The following is a 22,718-nucleotide window of genomic DNA, read 5'->3' as shown; positions in this document are numbered from 1 at the left end:
GGAGCTGGAGGATTATACGTCCCTGGGAGTCACAGAGACAGTGACCCTGTGAGGGGGCAGAATGGAGTGGGAGCTGGAGGATTACACATCCCTGGGAGTCACAGAGACGGTGACCCTGTGAGGGAGCAGAGTGGAGTGGAAGCTGGAGGATTACACGTATCTGGGAGTCACAGAGACAACTTTCTGCTACTGGGACCTGCCTGCACTGAGTTTGGAAGAAGTGCAAGAGCCATCACAGAAAAGGCTGTAAGTTCATTGGCTGATAAATACACCGTTATTAACGACTATCAGTTAATTGCTGTAAGTCTGCAAAGTTAATTTTCCAATTCTGAAGTAAGGTTCGAACTCAGAATTAAGAGACACTGTGAAATTCTGTGCCAATATAGTCAATTACCCTCAGTAAGCCACAGTGGAATAAGGGACTTAACCATATTGTTATTTCCCGGATGTTAACTTCATTCTAAGTAATTATTTAAGTTATTCTAGACTGTTGCATTTTACGACATGGCAAGACATATTTGTCAGATGGAAATTATGTTCTGTTACATTGGGAATTCATAGCCCCTGCTCGTGTCCTAGATGAACACGGGGTCTCGGAGATCAGACAGTGCTCGAGACTCTGTGATGCTGAGAGTTATGGGGATAGCGCACACAGAGAGCAGATCACCCTGCAGACATGACAGCCTGGAATAAGGAAGGGAATGGGGGACTAGGCAATCGAAGAGAAACAGTCAGGGAATCCAGGAATACCGTGATATCTCCCTCCCAATTCAGTTTCCCAGTTTGGAAGCTGTTTAAGGTGTAGGCTGCTCAAGGGAGGGCAGTCAGAGCCATGTCTGTGGCCCCACAAGCAGCCTGACTGTACAGGATCGGAGGTAGAAGGAAGAAGGAACAATAGGAACAGGAGATTCCGGAAATTGAAGAAGATGTCAGTGTTTCTGTAATTTCAGGATAGTGGGGTTAAGAATGTCACTGTGTCTGCAGGACATTCGTCTGGGGTACAGTGAGCAGTCCAAGGTCACGTCCATGCTGATAGGAATGATCTGGGTAGGAAGGGTGAAGTGGTCTGGGAATCAGAATTTAGGGAGCTAGGTGGATAGTTAGCAAGCAGGACCTCAAATGTAGCAATCCCTTGGTTACTGCCAGTGCCGTGTCAAAGTGAGAACAGAACTCTGAGTTTTAGGTAGATGAGAGTGTGACTGGAACGATGGTGCAGCAGGAAGGGCTTCAGATTCCTGCGACACTGGGACTGGTTCTGAGGAAGGCAGCAATTGTGCAAGGTGGATGGGCTAACGTGACAGAACCGGGACTGAATTTCTTACGGGGTTTTTTGGGAGGGATTGAAAATAACTTGGCCTGTGCTTAGGATCCAAAAAGGAATATTAGAGGAGACTACCAGGATTCTCAAAATACTGGGAGATACATTTGGTACTAACTTACAACAACAAGTTTATCAGTGGAAGATGGAGCAAGAAAGAAAGCCTTAATCTGAGGTTCTCTGCATAGACATTAATACTCGGAGTGTGTAGAGTTACAGGTGCAGATTGGTGTGTCTAAATCTGGCTCAAGGAATGGCAGGACTGGGTGTCAAATATTGCTGGGGATAAAGAATTCCAAAATGATAGAAGTGAAGGGAAAGGATGAAGGGAAAAGTACTGGTTTAAATTAGCATTAGTTTAGGAGTCCAAGACAAAGATGATCCATCCAAGGAAACAATTAATTTGGCTGGAGCTACAGAACAAAAAAATATACAATTACACTGTGAGGTACAGTCTGTCGGCAGAAACCAAAAGAAAATGACGGAGGGAATAAATATTAACTGATATTAACTGTGTTATTGGTGTTGCAGGGTCACGAGGTTCGAGTATTCCTAGATTACATGGAGGAGAGCTTACTGCCGGAGTATGTGTCCAGCCCAAGACAACATGTACTGTTGGACCTGGTCCTTGGAAAAAGATGGGGCAAGTAGATCCAGTGTCAGTAGGGGAAGATTTTGGGGAACAGCGATCATTTTATTGTAAAGTTCAGGATGATGGTAGAGAATGATATAAGTAACTGAGAGTGAGAAACATTAGTGGACTGAGAGCAGCCTTCAATGGGGCAAGAATGAAGCTGGGAAGGTTTGACTGGAACACCAATTTGGTCAGAAAATGACAAACTGAACCATGGGCTCCCTGCAAAGACAAGATGGCTTGGGTCCAGTTGAGGAATGGTCCCTCAAATAGGAACAGCAGGATAAACAACCCCAATGCTGCTTCGTGTGATAAACAATAGAATTTGTGTCAGATGGAGAATCGAATTAAGAGCCACGAGGAATGCTGGAGGTTCAGAGGGGAGATGGTAGAGCAGAGGGGAATTATGGGAAAACTGAGAGCCACCATAGAGCTGTCCCGGAATCCTCCTGCGGGCCCCTCATAACGAACGTATCAAAAGATGGAGTAAGGCTGCGTCAAAATTAGAAAGAGGATTTATACCTGGAAAAAGATCTTCGCAAGTAGTTAAGATGCACTTAGATGCGTTGTAGATGCATGTTTGACTGAAACATTCAGGAGGCGATTAGATGATATTTGATACAAAACAAATGTGAGGATGTGAATGAAGGAGGAGATCATTACTCAGCAAAGAGTTCAGTTGAAGAGCTGGTGTAGTCATGATCGACCAAATGATACCCTTCTGTGCCAAAAGGCGTCTGTGTCATTCCGTGTGATGTCTTGAGAGTCCTCCAAATCCATAAATATCCCGTCTTTATAACCTCGTCGATCCTGTATGATACATTCTAAATCTCCATCAGCCAATGTCGCCGTCCTTATCTCTGTAACTCATACAGGCCATACAAACCTCCTTTCTCTGGAATCTCCTCCAGCCCCAATAACCTTTCCTCTCTATAAAATATTTCTCAAGTCTTTACAGCTCTCCCCTTCTCTGCAACTATCTGATCCATAGAAACCTAATCTTTGCAATCTCCTCCAATCCACACAACAATCAGCCTTACTAACCTCCTCCTGCCCTGACAGATTGCAATATCTCCATAGACTCCAGCCACTACAGTGTTCATTATATCTCCAACGTTCTCCATCACTGACAACACTGCCAATCTATTTTCTTTGCTCCAGTTCCTACAATTTTCCCTGTTGTGTACCCTAATCCAATGCCTAACCAGCTGTGTAATATCCTCTAGTCCCAACCATGCTCCTGATTCTGTAACCACCTTCTGCCCCGACACAGCTCACTGTCTCTGCAACCTCCAGATTCTAAACCTGTCCTTATCTGTGGAAATTCTCCCAGCCCTCCCCCTCTCTGTAATATCTACCAGATGTTAAAACTGAAATAACTCCACAGAGGCTGGTATCCTGTTACCAAATCACCTTTTATGTCTTCATGCATGATCCATGGCACTGACCCAAGCTAGCTCAGAGCCGGCTCTTATAGTTAACAGAGCCCCTGAAGCTTCTGTTTATTTATGAGCCAGGATTCCCTGATTAGAGCCAGTTAACAGTCCCAATCAGGTAACACGTATTAATGAGATTTAACTGACTGACCTCGTTCCAATCACTGTAAAAACACTCTACGTATCTCTAAGGTTAATTAACACCTACAAATCCCCTAGTCTCTGAAACCTCCTCCAGTTTCGCCAATGCTGTCTCTGTAAAGTTCCCCAAGGACAGTCCTGTACCTTTCAGTCGATCCTCCTGTTATCAATCTCCTGCAGGACCAATACAAGCTTTTTTTCCTGTTTTCTACAAACTCTCCGTCTCAATGTTCTCCACCCAAAATGTCTCTTCCTAATCACTAACTGGTTCCAAAGACTCGGTCTGCCGTTTGTGTGTGACGTTCTTCATAAGGAGGAAGGGGTATTCGAAACAGGGAGCTTCATAAGGCATGGAGACCTTTACACAAATAGGAATGTTTGTAGAAACTAGTGGGTTTACAGAAGTGGGAAGGGTCATGGAACATGTAGGATGTTTCAGAGACTGGCAGTATGTAGGCACAGTGGACAGATTTTTTTATATCTGGAGCCGAGAGGTAAAGATAAATAAATCATGTGATAAATTGTCCCGGTAACATTTTCATCAGGTGTCGGGGAGGGTTTCTCTCTACAAGGCTCTCGTAGCCAGAATATTGATCTGGCTGCTCCAGCTTCATTTTCACTTCAAACAAAACCTAAAACTATTCTTGTCTTTGTAATCTTCTTCAGCCTCTAGAACAACCCATATCCCTGCAATATCCCATAACTTTCACACAACTTCCTATCTCTCTAACCACCTATGGACCCTACAGCAATTCTGGACTTTGCACTTGCTACCATCCCTGAATTCCTTCCTAACGTTTGAACAAGGCCAATGAAATGGTAGATTTAAATAACATGAACCAGGTCAGATGGAGCTGTCATAATGGAGATGTGGCTCCAGTGTGACAATGACCGAGAACTGGATATATCAAAGGGGTTTACCATTTACACAGGAAGGATAAAAAGGCTAACTCAGTGAAGTACACTGTGTATAAAGATTGGGATCAGTATTATTGTGATGATAATCAATTCACACACTGCTCCTCCCTGTTTTCTCCCCTCATTCCTGCGTATTGATCCTGTCAGATATTGGTAAATCTTGAAAACTTCATAAAATAGTACAGTATAGAGGAAATCACTCTGCACACTGTCTACATTGGACAAGATGTCATGTTATTTTTGAAGCCCTAGTTCTCTCTCCCCAGAGACGATAGGCCTTCCAGTTCAGCTCCCGGCACCTTTTTAAAATGGTTTGACAGTTTCTACCTCGACTCCACTTCCATGCGTGACTCCCAGATCTCAACCATACTCTGGGTGAAATAACAACCTTCCTCAGTACTTCGCTAATATTTCAATTAATTACGTTTAATATTCACCGTTTGTAATGCAATTCTACAAGAGCAAAATGTTCTCTCCCTTTCTACACAGGCTCCTGACAATATGTGCACCCCAATCAAATCTCCTCTCAGTATCCTCCATTCCCCTATCTTTCCCCATAACTGCACTTCCACTGTCACAGGGTAACGGATCTCCTCTGTACCCTCTCCAGTCCAATTCCATCCTTCCATGTGATCGGGTGACCAGAACTGTATACAGTCCCCAAGCTGTGACTGAACTCATTATTTATACAGTTCCTGCCTAAGCTTCCTGCTCTGAAATTCTGTATTTTGGCTGACAGAGAAAATCATGCCAATTGCTGCATTAAAAAGATTATTTATCTGTCCAGCTACCTTCATTTATCTGCCCACACTGACCATACTCTCATTTATTGTGTATTCCTCTCTATTGTTGATGTCCCCAAATGCCTTGCCTTGCACTTCTCTGGGTTGTTTGCTCCATTCACCTGGACCCCACAGTTTCTGTTTTTAAGCAGTCTGCCATGGGATCTCTTGTCAAATCCAAGTAAGTCACATGCAGTTCCAAGTTACTGCCTCAAACCGACACAGTCAGATTAATTACACACGATCTTCCTTGAAAAAATCAAGACCGACTCTCCTGGAGTCCCTGGGATTTCCTCAGTGACAGTTTATCCACTGTCGCAGAATTCTAACCTCGACCTATTCAGTCAGTCACTTGCTCCACATTAAACAAAGTTGCGGTATTAGCTGTTCTCCAGGCCTCCGGCACCATCCCTGCATCCAGGGAGGATTTGATAATGTAGGTAAGTATAAGGCAGGGAATTTTCCCCGGCACCTTTTAACAGTCTGGAACATTGTATTACCCCTTTTTAAGGAATTGAATCTCCTGTATAATTCTCCTTTCCAAGTTTGTTTCTCCCAATATTTCATCCCTATTTTGATTCAGACAGACAGAGGCCAAACCCATCTTATGATTTGGTCAAGTCTCATTTTAATCGGGTTTCATGGAGTGTTTCTCTCCACAAGGTGAATTGCATTTTCTCATGATACCATACCCAATCTGCCTTATACCCTACCTGCCTGCGTGGTCTTTCTCTCATCTGACACTAACGTGATGATTTTTCCCCTTCTTCATAAGAATTGCCCTCTGCCTGGATACCCAAGAATTTACCAGCCTCCCTGTTTCCAGGAGCCATCTTTAAAAAGTCATTTTACTCTTGGATTGTGAAGTCGAAATTAGCCTGGACATGGCAGAAGGGATTAAACTGGGGCTCCACTTTGTGGGCAAGGCCCTGGTCCTGGTGTATGACATGGTTCATGAGAGGGACATTATCTTCCTCCAGGGATTGCAGGGGAAGCTATGACACTAGACCCTGCCAACTTGGTCAGAAGCTGATCCCTGGGTCAGTGAGGTGCCAGCCTTCTGGGTGAATATCTATCAGTATAGGAAGGAGGTCAGTGACCTTCTCCCCTGCACCAGGGTAAGTGCCACCATCTGCACTTTGTGACTTCACTCTCACTCTCTCTGTTACTGCACCCACATCCCACCAAGGCTCATTTTCTCCCACTGTCAGTGAATGCAGCACCTTCTCTCAGTCTCTCTGTAATCTCTTCTCTGCCCAACTCTGCCTGGTGTCTGTGCTGCCCACTCACTCACTCAGAACACCTCGACACCTTCCCCCCAACTGTCCCAGCACTAACAGCTGTACCAACCACTTCCATTTCCCTAATCCTCCTTGGTAATTCTCACATTCCAGAAGGAACCATCCCACACTAGGGCACAAAGAACGAAGAGGGATATGGGGCAGCCTAATATTCATCTCCTCACCCCCTAACAGGGGAAGGATCCTGACCCTAACAACCACGAGAGGCTGACTGACCGTGTCCAAGCTCCCAGACTGGATTCTGAGACTCCCCCTGACTCACTCTGCTGGGCACCGTGACTGACCGTGTCCAAGCTCCCGGACTGGGATCTGAGACTCCCCCTGACTCACTGTGCTGGGCACCGTGACTGACCATGTCCAAGCTCCCAGACTGGATTCTGAGACTCCCCCTGACTCCCTGTGCTGGGCACCGTGACTGACTGTGTCCAAGCTCGCTGACTGGGATCTGAGACTCCCCCTGACTCACTGTGCTGGGCACCGTGACTGACCGTGTCCAAGCTCCCGGGCTGGGATCTGAGACTCCCCCTGACTCACTGTGCTGGGCACCGTGACTGACCGTGTCCGAGCTCCCGGACTGGGATCTGAGACTCCCCCTGACTCACTGTGCTGGGCACCGTGACTGACTGTGGACAATGATATCAAGCTTCCTGAGTTTGTGTTCCTGCTAACCACCAAGACAATACAGCAGACGGGTGAAACAGGTAGCTCTAGCTGAGGGGAAACGCTGCTAAAGGCAGGGTAAGGCAAGGCAATAATTCTGTGAGCATTCAAGTCAGTTCAAAGTGAGTGTGTACAAACACAGAGTGAGCAGCCCAGAGGGACAAGCCATGAGCTGTGAGTGTGTTTCCTGAGCACAGTGTCCTTGTAGCAGCATTGCAATGAGAGTTGTCAGTATACCCTGAGCTGCAGCATTGAAGTGCTGAAGCGTACTGTCAGTGGGTCCGGGATGTGCTGGGAATGCATGGTGAGGCTGGCATGTGTCAGATGCCATCATTGGTGGGTGTGTACATGCAGCTCCTCTCTGTGCAGTGTCCCCCGAGATGATGCTGTTCAGGATAGAAGTCTGCAGGAGCAAGCGCCGAGATGGAGTCACCAGGTAACAGGTCTGACTTTCGTGTCAAATTCTCCATATTGAGTTTCCCCACAGTGGGGGAGGATATGAAGCTGCAAGTTGATGAGGGGGTGGATCTATAATAATGTGGTTGTTGATCATCAGTAATCCTTCAGTGAGGATCTCGCCTCTCCCGTGCTCAAATCTTGACATTAACAACAGTCCAGTACAGGAACAGGCCTTTCAGCCCAGCAAGCCCGCACTGACGCATGATGCCGTTCTAAAGTTAAAACAAAAGTTTTTGCTCCAACAACCTCTATGTCATTCTATTCCCTACTTGCTTATACTTGTGCCAAGATCCCTCTTAAACCTTGCTATATTGGCTTCTTCCCCTATATCATTTCATTCCAGGCACTTTACATTCTGTCTGTAACAGCAAACGAAACTTACCTATCACATCTCCTGAACTTTCTCTCTTTTACCTAAAACCTACAGTCCTGAGTAATTGATACTTCTACTCTGGGGGGAAAAAGCCTCTAACTGTCCTTCTATCTATGCCTCTGATAATTCTGTAAATATCTGTCAGGTAGCCCCATATCCAATGATGCCCAGGTGCACACAAACCCTATATGTTCAATTTCTCCTTCTGACTAATACCCTCCAAACCAGACAACATGCTGGTAAAATTTTTCCATACCCTCTCCAACACTTCAACATTGTGTGGCAAAGAGTACTGTACACAATATTCTAAATGTACCTCGAAATAAGTTTCTCTACAGCTGCAATATGACCTGTTAGTTTTCATACTGCATGCTCTGATGCATGTCTGCAAGTTTGCCATCAGTTTTCTTGATCACCCTATCCACCCGTGTTACCCCTTTCAAGGAACTGTGGAGCTGTACACCTAGATTCCTTCGGATGTTGATGCAATCAGTAGTTTTTCCATACAATTTATACTTCTCTCCTGCATTCGACCTTCTAAAACGCATCACGTCACAACTGTCCAGATAAAGTTACATCTATGTTTTCTCTGTTCAAGTCTGCAGCTGACCTATATCCCGCTGTATTCTCTGGCAATCATCCTCACAATATGCACCTCCGCCAATCTATTTACAGATCACAAAAGCACTGACCCACCAGTACTCTGTCTTCTCAGACCAAGCAGTTCTCTATCCATCTTACCAACTGATCCCCTTTCACTTCACCTTCTGTATGAGTCTGCCATAAAGAAGCATATTAAAGGCCTTGCTAACATCCAAACGGCCAACATCCAGCCCCATTCCCTCATCAATCAATTTTGTCACTTCCTCAAAATATTCAGTCATGTTTGTGAGACATGATCCTCCCCACACAACTGTGTTGCCGGTTGCTAGTAAATCCAGATTAGAGTACTGTTGGAGCTGTACTCATTCAGACAAGTGATTATTCCATCATGTCCCTGACTTGAACCTTGGAGAGTAGATTCGATTCCTTACAGTGTGGAAACAGGGCCTTACATTCCTTACAGTATGGAAACAGGGCCTTTGGCCCAACTAGTCCAGACCAACCCTCCGAAGAGTAACCCACCCAGACCGATTTCCCTCTGACTAAAGCACCTATCACTATGGGCAGCTTAGAATTGCCAATTCACCTGACCTGCACATCTTTGGACTGTGGGAGGAAACCACGCAGACACGGGGGGAATATGCAAACTCCACACAGTCACCCAAGGCCGGAATTGAACCTAGGACCTTGGTGCTGTGAGGCAGCAGTGCTAAGCACTGAGCCATCGTGCCGTTCTTGATGGTTAACATATAGTGGGGGCTGTGACAGTTACTGGACAGTGGGAGGTATGTCGGGGTGTGATGGTTACTATACAGTGGAAGCTATGTCCGGCCATGGTGGTTACTGTACAGTGGGAGGTATGTCAGGCCGTGATGGTTACTGTACAGTGGGAGGTATGTCGGGGTGTGATGGTTACTATAAAGTGGAAGCTATGTGCGGCCATGGTGGTTACTGTACAGTGGGAGGTATGTCGGGGTGTGGTGGTTACTGTACAGTGGGAGGCATGTCCGGCTGTGGTGGTTACTGTACAGTGGGAGGTATGTCGGGGTGTGATGGTTACTATACAGTGGAAGCTATGTCGGGCCATGGTGGTTACTGTACTGTGGGAGGTATGTCGGGGTGTGATGGTTACTGTACAGTGGAAGGTATGTCGGGGTGTGATGGTTACTGTACAGTGGAAGCTATGTCCGGCCATGGTGGTTACTGTACAGTGGGAGGTATGTCGGGCTGTGGTGGTTACTGTACAGTGGGAGGTATGTCGGGGTGTGATGGTTACTGTACAGTGGGAGGTATGTCGGGGTGTGATGGTTACTCTACAGTGGGTGGTATGTCGGACCGTGATGGCTACTGTACAGTGGGAGGTATGTCGGGGTGTGATGGTTACTGTACAGTGGGAGGTATGTCGGGGTGTGATGGTTTCTGTACAGTGGGAGGTATGTCGGGGTGTGATGGTTACTGTACAGTGGGAGATATGTCGGGGTGTGATGGTTACTGTACAGTGGGAGGTATGTCGGGCTGTGATGGTTACTGTACAGTGGGAGGTATGTCGGGCTGTGATGGTTATTGTACAGTGGGAGGTATGTCGGGGTGTGATGGTTACTGTACAGTGGGAGGTATGTCGGGCTGTGACGGTTACTGTACAGTGGGAGGTATGTCGGTCCAGGAAGCTGCCGACTGTATGAGTTATACACAATATGATTCTGCTGCTGCTGATGGGCCATTGTACCTCATGGATGATCGTGATTGTTTCCCTAACCTGTTTAAAGTCTGTACAATTCAGTACATAACATGGTGTGAAGGGTCTGCAAAATGTGAGGTTAGCCCTTGCTCCCCATAAGGACTGTGCAGTGAACATTGTTACCGATATATGAAATGTAGGGGTGATCTGCAGCAGGCAGATCAGTGATGATGTGGTCAATTATAGGTTTCCCTTTTATTGGTTCCCCATAACCTGCCGCAGAGCAGTCAAGCCACCACAGTGTCCAGCATCAATGCTGAGCACTATGATTATATTAGATTCCGTACAGTGTGGGAACAGACCCTTCTGCCCAACCAGTCCACGCCCACCCTCCGAAGAGTAACCCACTACCATGGCCAATTCACCTGAGCTGCATTTCTTGGGACTGTGGGAGGAAACCCACGCAGACACTGGGAGAATGTACAAACTCCACACAGGTAGTTGCCCAAGGCTGGAATCAAACCTGGGTCCCTGGTGCTGTGAGGCAGCAGTGCTAACCACTGAGCCACCATGCCACTCTATATTGACTATGTGCCATGGAGCTGCCCTCTTCTGCCTGCCTGTACCTTTCAGTGGTACAGAACCTACCAGAGAGAATAGTGATGCCTGGGACATAGTCCTGTTCACAGAATCCTGCTTTACAGACAATATCTGATTGTTGCTTGATTAGTCTGTGGGAAATATACAACAAGTCAATTTTACATTCTGTATAATTGAAGAGTTAATTTCAATTTATTTCTTACATTTTTAAACAAACATCATTGTTTTTCAGTTGAAAGCAATTGAAATGAACAATAATTGATTTACCAGAGCGCAAACCTAACTATTACAGTTCAGTGAATGTAGTAAACAGCCAATTCATGTTCAGTTCAGTGAACACACCATCTTACAGGCAGCAAAGCTGTTGGAAATGACATTGAGAAAAAGCCTGAACTCAGACACAGTGTTACTGGGCCTCTCCATGACGTCCAAAACACTGGCCATCTCCAAGATCTGTTCAGAGAGCTTCCTAACTGGAGCTGGACAGTTACTGACACAATCCCTCACAATAGACTGGTTAGAGACATACCTGAACAACAGGGAGATGTGTGTGGGGCAGACTGGTCAATGGACTAGCACATGGCACTGGTCAAAATGCAGTTCAACATCTATAACAATGACCTGTAAACAGCCATGTCTTGGAAGTATATCCCTTCCAGTGTGGGACCTAAACTCTGTAGTTCTGTACCTTGGACGCAATCCTGAATGAAAGTGTTATAAAGGTGATGGACTCCTGCAGCACATGGCATCTTACATTGAATCCCTCATAAACCATATCCAGTGTATGTTATCTCTACAATGTCAGTATCCAAACAGATTTGTGCAGCGCCATTGATGGCCGGCAGCTTTACAGCCCAACGTACTTGTGTGTGACTTGATCTGGAAATCTCTGTGTAAATGTTTGCAACATTGTTCTAACCATTAACAGTAAAGTCTTATTACTGAAGGTCCGACATCCTTTCGTAATACGAACTTTTAAATTGTCCAATAAACACAAAATCCCCACTTTATTCAGTTCATTTTTATAACAATATGATGAAAACAGTGCACAACTCACAGTATGGAGCATTGAAATGATGGGTCTCAGTTCCACACCCAAGAGCAATTTATTATTAAGTGCAAGGACTTTGAAATAGAGCATAGAACATAGAACAGTACAGCAAAGAACAGGCCCTTCAGCCCATGATGTGGTGCCGACCACTGATCCTTGTGTCTGCACCCTCAAATTTCTGTGACCATATGCATGTCCAGCAGTCTCTAAAATGTCCCCAATGACCTTGCTTCCACAACTGCTGCTGGCAACGTATTCCATGCTCTCACAAATCTCTGTGTAAATATCCCGCCTCTGACATCCCCTCTGTACTTTCCTCCAACCGGCTTAAAACTATGACCCCTCGTGTTAGCCATTTCTGTCCTGGGAAATAGTCTCTGGCTTTCGACTCTATCTCTGCCTCTCATTATCTTGTATACCTCAATTAGGTCCCCTCTCCTCCCTTTCTCCAATGAAAAAAGTCCGATCTCAGTCAACCTCTCTTCATAAGATAAGCCCTCCAGTCCAGGCAGCATCCTGGTAAACCTCCTCTGAACCGTCTCCAAAGAATCCACATTTTTCCTATAATAGCACGACCAGAAATGGATGCAGTATTCCAAGTGCGATCTCACCAATGTTTTATAGAGCTGCAACAAGATCTCACAACTCTGAAACTCAATCCCCCTGTTAATGAAAGCCAAAATACCATGTGCTTTCTGAACAACCCTGTCCACTTGGGTGGCCATTTTAAGGGATCTATGTACCTGCACACCAAGATCTTTCTGTTCCTCCACACTGCCAAGAATCCTATCCTTAATCCTGTACTCAACTTTCAAATTCGAACTTCCAAAGTGCATCACTTTGCAGTTATCCAGGTTGAACTCCATCTTCCACCTCTCAGCCCATCTCTGCATCCTGTCAATGTCATGCTGCAGCCTACAACAGCCCTCTGTACTGTCAACGACACCTCCAACCTTTGTGTCATCTGCAAACTTGCTGACCCATCCTTCAATCCCCTCACCCAAGTCATTAGGAAAAATTGCAAACAGTAGAGGCCCAAGGACAGAGCCCTGTGGAACACCACTCGTCACGGACGTTCAAGCAGAATATTTTCTTTCTACAACCACTCGTTGTCTTCTGTAGGCCAGCCAATTCTGTACCCAGACAGCTAAGTTCCCCGGTGTCCCATTCCTCCTGACCTTCTGAATGAGCCAACCATGTGGAACCTTATCAAATGCGTTGCTGAAGTCCATACACACCACATCCACTGCTCGATCCTCATCATCACCTGCCCCTCACAAAGCCGTGTTGACTGCATTTAATCAAGCCATGCTTTTCCCGATGGTCAGAAATCCTATCCCTCAGAATCCTTTCTAACACCATGCAGACAACAGTCGTGAGGCTTACTGGTCTGTAATTGTCGGGGATTTCCCTATTTCCTTTCTTGAAGAGAGGAATTACATTTGCCTCCCTCCAGTCCTCAGGTACGACTCCAGTGGAGATCGAGGATGCAAAGAACTTCGCAAGTGGCGAAGCAATTGCATTTCTTGTTTCCAAAGCAATTGTATTTCTCGTTTCCAAAGCAGCGGAGGACAAATTTGATTCGGGCCTGGCAACTTGTCAGTCTTAATATTGCTCTTCAGAGGGTCTGTGTGGACCTGTTGGACCTAAGGAACTGGTTCCACATGTAAGCTAAAATGTGCTGAAAAAAGCAGTGTGTGTGTTATCATTTTGATTCAAACCTCAACCCACAAAGTCTCATTTGAAGACCCTTCTAAGCTATTGTCCATCCTTTCAGCAGTAACTGACTTGTTAATTAATAAAGCAACATCACCTCCTCTTTAACACCCTGCCTTGTCCTGTCTATAGTTCCAGTACAACAGAGTATTGAGTTGTTTGCTCTAACCTCCCTCAAAAGAGCCTCTGTGATGGTAAAACTGTCACACCTCCACATGTCAACTCATTCCCTTATCGCATCTGTCAGCCTGTCTGATAATACTCCCAGCATTAATCTAAGCTGGAATATAATACCTGGAATACCCTGTACCTCGGAGTTCTTCAGTCATTTCCTGTTTCTTATCAAGCTGCTCAAACCATGAACCACAACTCTAACTCTGGCACTAAATGAATATATGCGGAATTGTAATTTCTTTTTTTTAAAAAAAAACATATTCATCAAATGCAACTTTCCAGAACTGAGCAGTCAGCTCCACATACAATGAGTTTCTGATGGTTAATTCCCCACTCAGTGTACAGAGGGGACAGCCCTCAGTAGTGGAGAAAGTGAGGACTGCAGTTGATGGAGATCAAAGTCAAAATGTGTGGTGCTAGAAAAGTACAGCACGTCAGGCAGCATCCGAGGGGTAGGAGAGTCGATCTTTCGGTCATAAATTCTTCATCAGGAAGGCATTGGTGCATTCCTTTATTTTTTCATTCCATGATTCACAGAATGTTGTGAACTGTACTTACTCAGGGAGGCAGCACTGTGTATTGCACTGAAATGGAAAGCAGTCAATCAGTTGGTTGGACAGGGTGCAGAAAAGTTGAGGGGAAGTATACACTGATTGAATGAATTACAAACATAAGGATAGGTAAATCCCCTGGGCCAGATGGGGTTACCCTAGATTACTCCAGGAAGTGATGTGAGAGATTGGCGTGCCTTTGGTGATGATCTTTGCGTCCTCACAGTCCACTGGAGCAGTGCCAGCCAGATGATTGGAAGGTTACAAATGATACTCCCTTGTTCAGCAAATGGATTAGGGATAACTGTGGGATTGACTGAACAGTCAGTCTTACATCAGTGTGGGCAAAGTATTGCAGACGTTTCTGAGAGGCCGGATTTACAATTACTTAGAAAACAATGGTTTGATTAGACATAGTCAGCATGGCTTTGTGAGGAGCAGGTCATCCCTCAGAAACCTTATTGAAATCTTTGAAGATGGAAAAAGCACATTGATGAAGCGAGACCAGTAGATGTGGTGAACAAGGCGTTCGCCATTGTCGGCTCATTCAGAAGGTACAGAAGCATGGGGTGCAGAGACATTTGGCTGTCTGGATACGGGCGTGGCTGGCCCACAGAAGACAGAAGATGGAAGCAGTTGGAAAGTATTCAGCCTGGAGCTTAGTGACCAGTGGTGTTCTACAGGGATCGGCTCTGGGACCTGTGCTCTTTGTGATTTTTATCAATGATTTTGATGAGGAAGTGGACAAGTAGGTTAGTAAGTTTGCCAATATCACGAAGGTTGGTCGGGTTGTGGATAGTGTGGAGGGCTATTGTAGTTTGCAACAGGACATTGATATGATGCAGAGCTGGGCTGACAAGTGGCAGATAGAGCTCAACTTTAAAAAATGTGAAGCAATTTTTTTAAAAGGTTGTATTTGCATAAAACATACAGGGTTGAAGGCAGAATTCTTGGCTGTGCGGAGTGACAGAAGGATCTTGGGGTCATTGTCCATCGATCTCTCAAAGTTGCCACCAAGTTGATAGGGTTGTTCAGAAGGAATACGGTGTGTTGTCTTTCATTATCAGGGAGATAGAGATTATGAGCAGCGAAGTTATTTCTTTGCTCTATAAAGCTGTGGTTCAACCACACGTGGAAGCCTCAGAGAGTGTGCAGAGGAGACTTACCAGGGTGCTTCCTGGACTGGAGGGCATATCTTACAACGAAAGTTTGAGCTGCTAGGGCTTTCCTCCAGCAGTAGTAGTAGAGTCAGATCCATTAGGGATATTTAAGAAGACTCTTGGATAGGCACACGAAAGTTAGTGCATTGAAGGTTATATAGGTTAGTCTGATCTTAGAGTGGGATAAAAGGCTGGCAAAACATTGAGGGATGAAGTGCCTGCACTGTGCTGTACTGTTCTATGTTGCAAATTTCACTCAGCTTGTGGATTTTCGTCAGTTGGTGAATGTGTGAGGGAGGTGAGGGAGTGAGGGAATGGAGTGTGTGAGGGAGTGAGGTGTGTGAGGTCAGGAAGGTGGGTAGGGACGTTAGACCAAGACTTCCATTTTTGATGTAATTGTTACATTCACCTAAGTGTCAGCACAATATGTGTGGTTATCAAGACCAGACAAAATCCACAAGTTCAGTTATTAAAACGATTTTGGCTTGCTGTTTGCTCCTGGTTTCTACAGATACATTCTGCTGGGTGACCCATGAATTAGTATCTGAATATCCACAGACATGTTTCATTTTGTTTTGATACTGTTGAATGTGAAGGTACATTTATTGGATGTAGTTTCAGAGGGTTCACTGTAAGACACAAAATGCTTCAATAGACTGTCAAATGTGAACGTTTTCACCCAGTGTCTGGCCCAGGGTGCAGATGTAGGGAGTCTGGGTGATATGCCAGATGTCATCACCATAAGTAATGTGTGCGTTGTGATTCTGACACTTCATGTCCATACATCTGCTCCATGGGCCAGGCTCTGACTGATGATGAACTTGTCAGACCTGGTTCCTGGTCAGTCATTGGTATCTAATTTAGACAGTATTTGTGCCTACACTGAGAGCAGTGATAGACTGTTGGCTAGTTTCCTCCTGCTCAATGGGGATTCCAAATGATTCTCTGTGAGGGAATGTTTCTATGACTGCCCTGACACAGGTTGGAAACTCTCTTCACAGATTCAGGACCAGGACAGGGTCTCTGTCATCGCTACATGCAGCTGTGAGGTCCAGTAGCACTGTACCTGAATTCAGGCCTTTTAGAATCCACTTTTAATGTCGGTCATGATGCAAAGTGATGGGTTTGCTGACCTGAACAATGATCAGGAGTTTGCCATATTTATGAATTGGGCAATAATAAAGTATGAGCTTCAATTATTCAATGAACAATAACTGCATCATCTCTGAAAACAATGAAGTTGATTTTATATTGATAGAATTAAAATATAAACACCAAACAATCTTTTATGATACAAAAGTAAGGAATCACATTTTTATTTGTATCGAAAAAGGACATGTTGTCTGACTGTGCTGGTGATCACAATTACACATTGAATCTCAGTATTCAAATGCATACATTGTCACCCTATCATTTGCAAAATGGTTGACCTCTACATGATTTAATATTCAGAGTGAGCAAATGATTGAACAATCAAATAGAATTATAACTCTGACACATTTAAATATAATCAATCGATTTAATTTCTCCTCTGAAATGTGTGAGCTTCAGTTATTTGCCAACAATTCTATTAGTTTTAAAATAATGATGGAAAAGGATAGACTAGATCTAAAAGTTGAAGTTCTAAATTGGAGAAAGGCCAATTTTGACGGTATTAGGCAACATCTTTCAAAAGCTGAGGGCGGCAAATATTCCCAAGTAAGCAGTCGGCTAGAAAATGGGAAGTCTTCAGATGTTAGATAGCCGGAGTCCAGAGACAGTATATTCTTGTTAGGGTAAAAGGAAAGGCTGGTAGGTATAGAGAGTGCTGAATGACTAAAGAAATTGAGGGTTTGGTTAAGAATAAGAAGGAAGGATATGACAGATACAGGCAGAATAGTTTGAGTGAATCCTTAGAAGAGTATAAAGGCAGGAGGAGTATACTAAAGAGGGAAATCAGGAAGGCAAAAAGGGGAACATGAGATAGCTTTGGCAAATAGAGGTAAAGAGAATCCAAAAGGATTTTACAAATACATGAGATAAAAAGGATAAACAGGGAGAGAATAGAGCCCTCAAAGATCAGCAAGGTGCCTTTACGTGGAGTCACAGGTGATGGGAGAGATACTAAACGACTATTTGATATCAGTGTTTACTCAGAAGAAGGACATGGGAGATGTAGATATATGGAGAAATAGATGGTGATATCTTGAAAAATGTCCATATTACAGAGGAAGAAGTGCTGGATGTCTTGAAATGCATGAAGATGGAAAAATCCCCAGAACCTGATTAATCAGGTGAAACTTGAAAGGGTTCAGAAAAGATTTACATTCATGTTGCCAAGGTTGGAGGGTGTGAGCTATGCTGGAGGTTGAACAGGCTGGGACTGTTTTCCCTGGAATGTTGGAGACTGAGAGGTGACCTTATAGAGGTTTATAAAATTATGAGGGGTATGGATAGGGTAAATAGACAAGGTCTTTTTCTTCTGGGATAGGGAAGTCCAGAACTAGAGGGCATAGGTTTCGGTTGGGTAGGGAAAAATGTAAAAGAGATGTAAGGGGCATTTTTTTCTCACTCAGAGGGTTGTACGTGCTTGGAATGAACTGCCAGAGGAAGTGGTGCTGGTTAGTACAATTATAATATTGAGATGGTGTCTGGATGGGTATATGAATAGAAAGTGTTTCGAGGGATATGGGCTGAGTGCAAGCAGGTGGGAATAGATTGGGTTGGGATATCTGGTTGGCATGGACAAGTATGACCAGACAGTCTGTTTCCATGCTGTCTATCTCTTTGACCCTGTGACTGTAATTTAGAAATGATAATAATTTGACATGCATTATCAAATAAATAAATCGTTTATATTATTAAATTGTAGCATACAATAAGTTGAAAAGTTGCTATTTTTAGAATGAATGATAAAGAATAAAGAACATTCCAACACAGGAACAGATCCTTCGGCCCTCCAAACCTGTGCTGATCCAGATCCTCCTATTGTCTAAACCTGCCACCTATTTTCTAAGGTCCTGTATCCCTCTGCTCCCTACCCATTTATATTTCTGTATAAATACATCTTAGATAACGCTTTCGTTCATGCCCCAACCCACCTCCGCTGGCTACACATTCAAGGCTGCCACCGCCCTTTGTGTAAAAAACCTCCCACATATATCTGCCCCAAACCTTTCTCCTCTCACTTTGGACTCATGACCCCGAGTATTTGAGTTCCATAATGTGGGGGAAAAACTTCTTGCTATCCACCCTGTGTATATCTGTCTTGATTTTGTTGACCTCAACCTTCGACTTTGTCATGAAAATAGTCCTAATCTACTCAATCTTGCTTCATAACCAGCACCGTCCATCCCAGGCAGCATCCTGGTGAACCTACACTGTACCCTATTCAAAACATCCACATCCTTTTGTTAATGTGGTGACCAGAACTATATGCAGCATTCCAAATGTGGCCAAACCACAGTCCTATGCGACTGTAACACGTCCTGCCAGCGCTTGTACTCAACACCTGATCCAATGAAGGAAAGCATGCCGTATGCCGCCTTGACCACTTTACTTACTTATGTTGGCATCTTCAGGAAACAATGGACCTGAATACCCAGATCTCGCTCTAAGTCAATTTTCCCCAGGACTTTTCCGTTTACTGTATTGTTCACTCTTGAACTGGATCTTTCAAAATGCATCATCTCACATTTGCACAGATTGAACTCCATCTGCCATTTCTGTGCCCATCTCTCCAATCAATCTATATTCTGCTGTATTCTCTGACAGTCCCCTTCACTGTCTGTTACTCCAACAATCTTGGTGTCATCTGCAAACTTGCTAATCAGGCAGCCGATACCTTCTTCCAAATCATTGATATATATCACAAACAACAGTGGTCCCAGCACGCATCGCTGTTGCACAACACTGGTCATAGGTCACCATTTTGAGAAATCCCCTTTCACTATTACTCTCTGTCTCCTGTTGACCAGCCAGTTCTCTATCCATCTAGATAGAACTCCCTGGACCCCATGCGACTTCACCGTCTCCATCAGCCGACCATGGGGAACCTAATAAAATGCTTTACTCAAGTCCCCCAGTACCTTCTCCAGCAACTTCCCTACCACTGATGTCAGGCTCGCTGGTCTACAATTACCTGGATTATCCCGCTATCCTTTATAAATAAGGGGACAATATTAGCAATTCTCCAGTCCTACGGGACCTCACCCATGGTCTATCATCCTGCAAAGATATATGTTAAAGCCCCAGTTATTTCCACACTCACATCCCTCAGTAACCTGTGGTTGAACCCATCCAGACTTGGAGGCTTGTCTACTTTAATACCTTTTAGAGTATCCAAAACTTCCTCCCTCTTTATGTCGACTTCATCCAGAGTATTCGGGGATCTATCCCTCACCTCAACATCCGTCATGTCCCTCTCCTTGGTGAATACAGATGCAAAGTACTCACTAAGAATCTCGCCCAATTTCTCTTAATCCTTTCTTCCTTTGTCCTTGTGTGTGCCAAACATTTCTCTAGTTACCCTCTTGCTCCATATCTATGAAAAGAACTCTTTGGGATTTTCCTCAACCCTGTTTGCTAACGATATCTCATGACCACTTTTAGCCCTCTTAATTCCTCGCTATTTACTGTGAAATGTGGCTAGTGAAAAGAAAATAAACATTTGTTCGTGTGAGTGGGAACTCAGACCTTTTCAAAGTATTTTGTGCAAAAACAATATTTGAAATCCGTCTCAGTGCAAATAAAAAGCAAGAGAAGAAACCTCTTGGGAAGAGTAATTTTCGGCCACTGTCCCCCCAAAGTACTTCTGAGGTGGAAAAGAGTGAGGGTTTGTAAAAAGGGCACAACAGTAACTATGGGTGGCTTGAACATGCAAATTGGCTCAATTAATCAACTGGACAGTGATATCCTTGAATATAGAGTGTATGAGAGAGTATTTCTGAGAGCAGGACGATATGGAAACAACCAGAGAATGGGGCAGCACGATGGCTCAGTGGTTAGTACAGCACCAGGGTCCTAGGTTCGATTCCAGCCTCGGGGGAATGTCTGCGTGTAGTTTGCACATTTTCCCGCTGTCTGCGTGGGTTTCCTCTCACCGTCCAAAGATGTGCAGGTCAGGTGAATTGGCCATGCTAAATTGCCCATAGAGTTAGGTATATTACTCAGAGGGAAATGGGACTGAGTGGGTTCCTCTTTGGAGGGTCGGTATGGACTTGTTGGGCCGAAGGGCCTGTTTCCATACTGTAGGGCATCTAATCTAATTTAGACTTGATATTATTTGGCAAGGAAGGATTGGTGGATGAGCTTTATCTTGGAAGAAGTTACCACAACATGCTGAAGTTTCACGTTCAGATTGAAAGAGTGAAGACTGAGTCATACATGAGAGTTTTAGTGTTAGGCAACGATAATTATACTGACCTAAGGAAGGAAGGCTGTATGGTCTGGGGGGAGCAAAGAACAGTCAAAGGCAGGACAGCTGAAGAAATTTGGCAAACAATTAGGGAGATACTAAAGATTGAAGAGGAATTGCATAACGGAGAAAAATCATCCATACCTTGATAAGGAAGTCAAGGATAACATGAAGGCACATCCCAGTGCATGTCATACTGCACATGTTAGTCACACTGTGGAGGATTGGGCAAGTCAGTGGCCCCGTGGTATTACCATTGAATTCTTATGTGATAAACCCAGATAATGTTCTGGTGACCTGGGTCCAAATCCTGCCACAGCAAGTGGCAGAGCTTGAATTCAAATCCGGAATTTAGAGACTGATGGTGGTTATGAATCGATTGCCAAGAAAAACATACCTGGTTCACTGATGTCCTTTAGGGAAGGAAACTGCCGTTCTACCATAGATTCTCCACTCTCAGACTGAAGACGTTCCTCCTTATCTCCATTCTAAAGATTATCTCTTGACTCTCAGGCTATGTCCTTGATCTTTTCTCTCCTCAATGTGAAAGCATCTTCCCAATGTCTACTCTGACCAGGCAACCAGTATTCTGTATGCTTCTATTAGATCCCCTTTCACCCTTATAAACTGCAGCACCTATAGACCCAGAGACCTCATATGTTGAGCTTGTAATTACTAGGACCATTCTTATGAAGCTACTCTGAACATGCTCCGGGGTGGTACATCCTTCCTGAGTTATGGGGCCCAAAACGGTACACAACAAACCAAATTTTGTCTGACCAGAGTCTTGTAGAGCCACAGAAGTCCATCCATTCAAGTCATTGCAAAAGAAATGCCATCACTGTATTTAAGGCCACCTTAAATAATAATCTTACGATGGACAATAATATATTTACCATGGAGTTACAAAAATGAACAATGATTAAAACATGCTGGGAAGAAGAACCTAGCCTTGACCAAAGTCTCTGTGCTCTTCCACATGCTACAGAATGCAGACAGGCTGCAGCTACCCACAAATGGTTGCAAACAAACCTGACAGCTCCAGACCCTGTAATACACACCTGAAATTGGACCTGAATGGGACCATGGAATGTCACCTTTGGGCCATCAATGTGACAACCCCAGGTTGGATCTGATTAATCAGGGTAAATGAACCTGTGAATTTCATTGGCAGATTCTTCACACCCTCCCAAAAGGCGTGAAGACTTGGGAGGATAAGAATCAACGTAAAACTGCTTAGCGAGTGGTAGCTCGAGAAAAACCACTGAAAGACAAGACACCTACAAGACCATCAGAAGAACAAGAAGACTTCACCACGTGGAATCTGGTCAACTTCTAGTGGGGTGATATGTGATCATCCAAAGTTCAGTTAAACAATAAGATAGATTGTAGTGTTTTTCATTACGGTATTGTACGTTTTATTGTTCTAATATTAATTGTGTTCAATAAACAAATATCATTGTTTATAAGAGATGTCTCAGTTCTTTTGCTGAATATAAGATTTCAAACACAGTATTTCCCTCAGTTTCTTCATCTAGATTCTTCATGTACAAAGTAAAAAGTTATGGTTCCCTTGCAAAATACCAGTTGTCATTGGCTGCTATCCTTGAAGGATCCTTTTATTCCCACTCTCGACCTTCTGCCAGACAGTCAAGCTTCTGTACACACTAGTACCTAGTCTCTGACACCATGGGCCCTTGTCTTACTCAGCCATCTCCTGTGAAGCACCTTGTCAACGTCCTTCTTGAAGTCCAGACACACAGTATCT

The 22,718-nt window shown here is 44.4% G+C and overlaps 1 long non-coding RNA gene across 2 annotated transcripts; it reads left to right on the top strand.

Annotated features, from left to right (window-relative positions):
* LOC140456939 (uncharacterized) lies at positions 1–22,385 on the top strand. 2 transcript variants are annotated; one of them, XR_011953233.1, is made up of 3 exons: positions 1–246; positions 1,850–1,961; positions 22,125–22,385. It is a non-coding gene; the product is annotated as an uncharacterized lncRNA (long non-coding RNA). The 2 variants fall into 2 exon arrangements; XR_011953232.1 differs by having other exon boundaries at positions 21,939–22,385.
* Positions 22,386–22,718: the final 333 nt, after the last annotated feature.

This window comes from Chiloscyllium punctatum, chromosome 31, assembly GCF_047496795.1.
Source record: "Chiloscyllium punctatum isolate Juve2018m chromosome 31, sChiPun1.3, whole genome shotgun sequence".
Classification (NCBI taxonomy): domain Eukaryota; kingdom Metazoa; phylum Chordata; class Chondrichthyes; order Orectolobiformes; family Hemiscylliidae; genus Chiloscyllium; species Chiloscyllium punctatum.
Note: the sequence above shows the minus strand (reverse complement) of the source record. Positions and strands in the feature narration are given on the sequence as shown.